The sequence below is a fragment of the Bison bison genome, unplaced genomic scaffold, assembly GCF_000754665.1.
Source record: "Bison bison bison isolate TAMUID 2011002044 unplaced genomic scaffold, Bison_UMD1.0 scf7180017864299, whole genome shotgun sequence".
In the NCBI taxonomy this organism is placed as follows: Eukaryota; Metazoa; Chordata; class Mammalia; order Artiodactyla; family Bovidae; genus Bison; species Bison bison.
The window spans coordinates 4,152,286-4,158,285 of NW_011494871.1; positions in this window are offsets into that span (position 1 = coordinate 4,152,286).

A 6,000-nucleotide genomic window follows, 5' to 3' on the forward strand; every position below is an offset into this window, starting at 1 on the left:
CAGTCCCTAGACGCGGTGTTGTGTAGTCCCTGGACATGGCGTTGTATATTCACTGGATGTGGTGCTGTGTATTCACTGGACGCGGTGTTGTGTAGTCACTGGACACAGTGTTGTGTAGTCACTGGACACGGTGTTGTGTAGTCACTGGATGCAGTGCTGTGTATTCACTGGACGTGGTGTTGTGTAGTCACTGGACGTGGCATTCTGTAGTCCCTGGACATGGCGTTGTATATTCACTGGATGTGGTGCTGTGTATTCACTGGACGCGGTGTTGTGTAGTCACTGGACACAGTGTTGTGTAGTCACTGGACACGGTGTTGTGTAGTCACTGGATGCAGTGCTGTGTATTCACTGGACGTGGTGTTGTGTAGTCACTGGACGTGGCATTCTGTAGTCCCTGGACATGGCGTTGTATATTCACTGGATGTGGTGCTGTGTATTCACTGGACGCGGTGTTGTATAGTCACTGGACGTGGCGTTGTATATTCACTGGATGTGGTGCTGTGTATTCACTGGACATGGTGTTGTGTAGTCACTGTATGCGGTGTTATGTAGTCACTGGACGTGGTGTTGTGTAGTCACTGGATGCGGTGTTGTGTAGTCACTGGACATGATGTTGTGTGGTCACTGGATGTCTAATTTGCAGCTTCAGCTTCTTGGAAAGGACACTGTAACTTAGCCCCAGCTGGGTGACCAGCCTTGTATACAGATCCAGGAGGGGCGAGATGCCAGCCATCTGGGGGCTCAGCCACCCAGGAACCCCCAGCACTTCCCACCCCCTGCTCCTCCTGGCTGGCACGGGTCTGCTGCACCCCACTGCTACCACCTGGGGCTGTGGCTTTTCCTGCCTCCGTGGCTAGGGCTGGGTCCCAGCTGCTCTGTGAATCCTTCCCTGACATTCTTTTCTGAGGTCGCCTACTCACTGGTCTTATTGATGGAGGGATTCTGTTTTGTTTTTGAGAATTCTGAGTCAGAAAACTGAGCCTTGACACCTAGGAGTCCTGGTCTGAATCAAGGCCCCCTGTAGGTCCTACCTGACCCCAGCCTGAAGGCTGAATGGCTTCAGGGCATTAGTAATAATAATGATATAATATGTGATATATCTACACACACATATATGTGTACTGCCTACTGTGTGTGCCAGCTGCCCTTCTAAACATGTTACATCTATTGACTCATTCAGTTCTCATAAAAACTTTCTGATTAAGTACTACTCTTGTTCTTATATCAGTTCAGTTCAGTCGCTCAGTCATGTCTAACTCTTTGCGACCCCATGGACTGCAGCACGGCAGGTCTCCCTGTCCGTCTCCAACTCCTGGAGCTTGCTCAAACTCATGTCCATTGAGTCGGTGATTCCATCCAACCATCTCATCCTCTGTCATCCCCTTTGCCTTGTTCTTATATATTCTTTCATAAATAAGGATGCTGAGACAATAGAGTTTAAGTAACTTGCCCAAGGTCATACAGCTAATTAACAGCAGAGCTGGGATTAGAACCTCAGAGGTTTGTCTCCAGAGTTTATGCTCTTACCTACTGTACTACCAGTGAGAGTTAAAATAATATTTTATCTATGCATTTCATTTTATGTGGTATTTTATCTATGTAATAATAAAAATAGTGACATTATCAAATTGATTATACACCTATGTCTGACTTAAAGTGTGTTATAATCCCAGAACTTCCTTTAAAAACTTGTAGGGAGGTGATACTGAAAATCATTTAGAGAGGAATATTTATGTTAGTTTATACTTTATTTTCAAAATTCTTTGTCTTCCGTGTGGAGGACAGAGCTCCGTTGTGAGATTTATTTGCCAACTCCATCTTTTACCTCCTAAGGTTCCTTGAGAAGTTAGTTTTTTTAAATATAAGTTCATTTATTTTAATTGAAGGCTAATTATTTTACAATATTGTAGTGGTTTTGCCATACATTGACATGAATCAAGTTAGTTTTAAATCTCTGGACTCTTGCTTCTTCATCCGTAAAATGGGATAATATTGTCAAAGAGTGCAAGGATAAAACAGGATAAATTATTTTGGAAACTATAAAGCAGCATAGAAATGTAAAGATATTCTTCATTTCCTGATCCCAAGTCCCCTCGAAATACTTCTCTCTGAGCATTTGCTGGGCATGAACTGATAAGGGGATAAGCTAGGTGAACCAGTGCTACTCCAGGTGTGGTGTGGGAACCAGTAACGCTAGCAGCCCCTGGAAGCTTCTTGGAAACGTTGTTTCGCGGTTTGTTCTCAGGTTTACCGATTCAGAAATTGATTGTGGGCACGGAGTCCGCAGTCGTGCTCAACAAGCCCTCCAGGTGATTCTGATGCACGCCAAGGTTCGAGCAGCACTGGTGTGGAGTACGTTTAGTCCATTCGTCAACAGATATTGATGGAGTATCTCTAGAAGGGGCCGGTGGCTGGGTCTGGAGGGTACGACAGAGATGGTCTCCTCAAAGAGGTCCTTCTCTGTGAACCACTTCTCATCCTTCAAGATGCTGCTCCAGGGCCCCCTGGAGGCCCCACTGTCCCTGGTGGGCGGGGCATGTGGGCCGCCGCTTTGTGGCCCCACCTTCTCCCCGCCCGCCCTCCCACCTGGAGGTCCGGCCTCCGAACTGCTCCTCCCAATCGCTCTGTGTTCGGTGTGGCCTCTGTGCTCCTGAGCGCCCTGGCCTCTGCCCCGGCGGCCTTCCCTCTCCTCCGCCTCCATCCTCCCGGGCGCTCAAAGGAGGCCTCCCAGCCCTCCAGTAAGTCAGCCACGTGTCTGTCCCTCTGCACCCACTGTGTGCCTCCACCAGGTCTTTCTCAGGTCATAAGGTAAGGCGTTTTGTGTCCAGTTTTCCCCTAAACTAGAAGCCTGTGTTTTAAATTTCTAGATCTTTGGAGCTTGATAACGTTCATGGCGGGAAGACCCGGGAGGTGGTGGGGGACAAAGCAGGGAAGTGGGGCAGGAGGGTTGGCGGAGAGCGGCGTTTGCCTTTTTCTTTGGAAGGCATCACCTCCATTCACCTGTTGTGCAAACTGGGTGATTTTGTCTTCCACGTGGAAGGGACCTTTCAAAGCCCAACTCTTGAAATGACCCACAAATGTAATTAAACTCTAGCTGTTTCTTTCGCATCTTCTACCCATAAGGCACTGTGGTGGCTGCAGTGAATGGTCCTGCCCTCAGGCAGCTCCCCATGGAACAGAAAAACACAGGGCCCAGCACCCCCGACCCAGCCAGAGGGTTTTTTTTTGATTAGTTGGCCACTTGGAACCCTCCGGAAGACATTCTAAGTCTTCGCAGCCTTCCTAAACATAGGGCTGGTGCCCCGACCCTCTGCTAAGTCCCCTGTTCATTCTAGAAGTTTGTGCTGGGAGCCCTGGCTGAGTGTGCAGTCCTGCAATCCTGGTTGCCTGTGCAGGGGCTGCTCTTTTGTTTGGAGTTGGGAAGTGAGAGGAAGCTGGTGGTGGGGAGATGGTGTGGAGTGTGGAGGAGACGGGGGTCAGTGGGGGAGGCGGGAGGGCCCCAGGGTGGGGTGATAAAACAGAGTTATGTTTCCAGAAGCACTGCGGTTCATTTGAAATATTGATTCCTGTGGGGAGGTCACAGCCCAGGCTTTGTGGTGCTTTCAGAGGAGCTATTTATACATTTTGGTCTTTGTTTTGGAGTCAACTCCTATACTGGTGACACTCTGGCTTTGCTGAAGTAGTATTTAAAAAAGAAAGTAGTAATTACTAACTTCATCCATGGAACAAAAGCTTTCTCATAAGCGTCTACTCCCACTGCTCAGGGAGGGCAGCTGGAATCCTATTCCTCTCTAGCTAAAGCAGCGTTCTTGGGATAAATTAAATAAAGACTCACATGCCCTTGAAATCTTGAGTTTTGGAGTCCATATAATGACTTTTCGGGCTTCCCTGGTGTCTCAGATGGTAAAGAATCTGTCTGCAATGCAGGAGACCCAGCCACTGATCTCCCTACGGGCCTGTGTGTGGCCATCCACGAGCAGGCTCGGCACAGACCACGGCCAGGCCATGGTGTCGCTTAAGTGGAAGGCAGGAAAGAGTGTGAAGAGTACATGAGCACCATACATAACAGTACACGGCAGCATCTTTAGTGTTAAGTGAAGAAAATTTAAAATGCGTGTGTGTGTGTGTGTTAGTCTCTTGGTCACGTCTGACTCTTTCTGGTCCAATGGACTGTAGCCTGCCAGACTCCTCTGTCCATGGGATTTCCCAGGCAAGAGTACTGGAGTGAAAATGCATGCATATCATGACAAAAATAAGTAAAAATGTTATCATGTGGACCACAAATGAGACAGCATCTTTCAGTGACCCAGTTCCAGGGACTGGCAGAGTTAGAATGCTCCAGAGGGCGGCAAGTGTAAGTGCTCTTCCACGGATGGTTCATCAGAACTGAGGACATGGGGGACTTCAGGGTAAGCCCCAGGGAGAATGGGCCCCGGGTATGTTAGAACCTTAGGAAGTAAAGTCAGGAAGGTCCTGGGGAGTGTTTCCTTAGCAAATCTTTATTTTGTGGACCATCAGTGTGCTGAGATTTCTTTAGGTAGCCATGCCTGCTGAGTGATTGCCCCAGGTTTCAGCATCTGTAAAATATAAAGCTTCAGTCTCCCCTAAACAAATGTTACATCCTTTTCCAACCTTTAATCACAGGAATTATTAAGGGTGATGCATTGTATCTTTTTATAATTTTTTATAAGAGAGAAATTAGTAGAGTCTAGATTATCTTTGTGATAAAATAAGGATCAGTTGAGTCGCTCAGTCACGTCTGACTCTTTGCGACCCCATGGACTGCAGCATGCCAGGCCTCCCTGTTCATCACCATCTCCCAGAGCTTGCTCAAACTCATGTCCATCAAGTCGGTGATGCCATCCAACCGTCTCATCCTGTGTCATCCCCTTCCCCTCCTGCCTTCAATCTTTTCCAGCATCAGGGTCTTTTCAAATGAGTTGGCTCTTTGCATGAGGTGGCCAGAGTATTGGAGTTTCAGCTTTATCATCAGTCCTTTCAATGAATATTCAGGACTGATTTCCTTTGGGATGGACTGGTTGGATCTCCTTGCAGTCCAAGGGACTCTCAAGAGTCTTCTCCAACATCATAGTTCAAAAGCATCAATTCTTTGGCGCTCAGCTTTCTTTATGGTCCAACTCTGACATCCATGCATGACCACTGGAAAAACCATAGCCTTGACTAGATGGACCTTTGTTGGCAAAGTAATGTCTCTGCTTTTTAATATGCTGTCTAGGTTGGTCATAGCTTTTCTTCCAAGGAGCAAGCATCTTTTAATTTCATGGCTTCAGTCACCATCTGCAGTGATTTTGGAGCCTAAGAAAATAAAGTCTGTCACTGTTTCCATTGTTTCCCCATCTATTTGCCATGAAGAGATGGGACCAGATGCCATGATCCTAGTTCTTTGAATGTTGAGTTTTAAGCCAGTTTTTTTTTACTCTCCTCTTTATTTAACACTAGTGTGTTATTTGGAGAAGGCAATGGCACCCCACTCCAGTACTCTTGCCTGGAAAATCCCATGGATGGAGGAGCCTGGTAGGCTGCAGTCCATGGAGTCTCTAGGAGTTGGACATGACTGAGAGACTTCACTTTCACTTTTCACTTTCATGCATTGGAGAAGGAAATGGCGACCCACTCCAGTTTTCTTGCCTGGAGGATCCCAGGGACGGAGGAGCCTGGTGGGCTGCCGTCTATGGGGTCACACAGAGTCGGACACTGAAGCAACTTAACAGCAGCGTATTATTATGCCAGACTTGAGGCTAGTGTTAAATAAGGATATTATTTAACTAGTGTTAAAATAAGGATGATCAGGATGAAATTCATAGTTTGACTTTGGAGAGTATTTTATTGGGAGACTACTAATTCTTTTTCTTAAATTTAATTGATTTATTTTTGTCTGCACTGGGTCTTTGTTGCCGTGCATGGGCTTTCTCTAGTTGCTGTGAGCGGGGCCCACTCTTCCTTGTGGTGCCAGGGCCTTATTATCGCGGTGGTTTC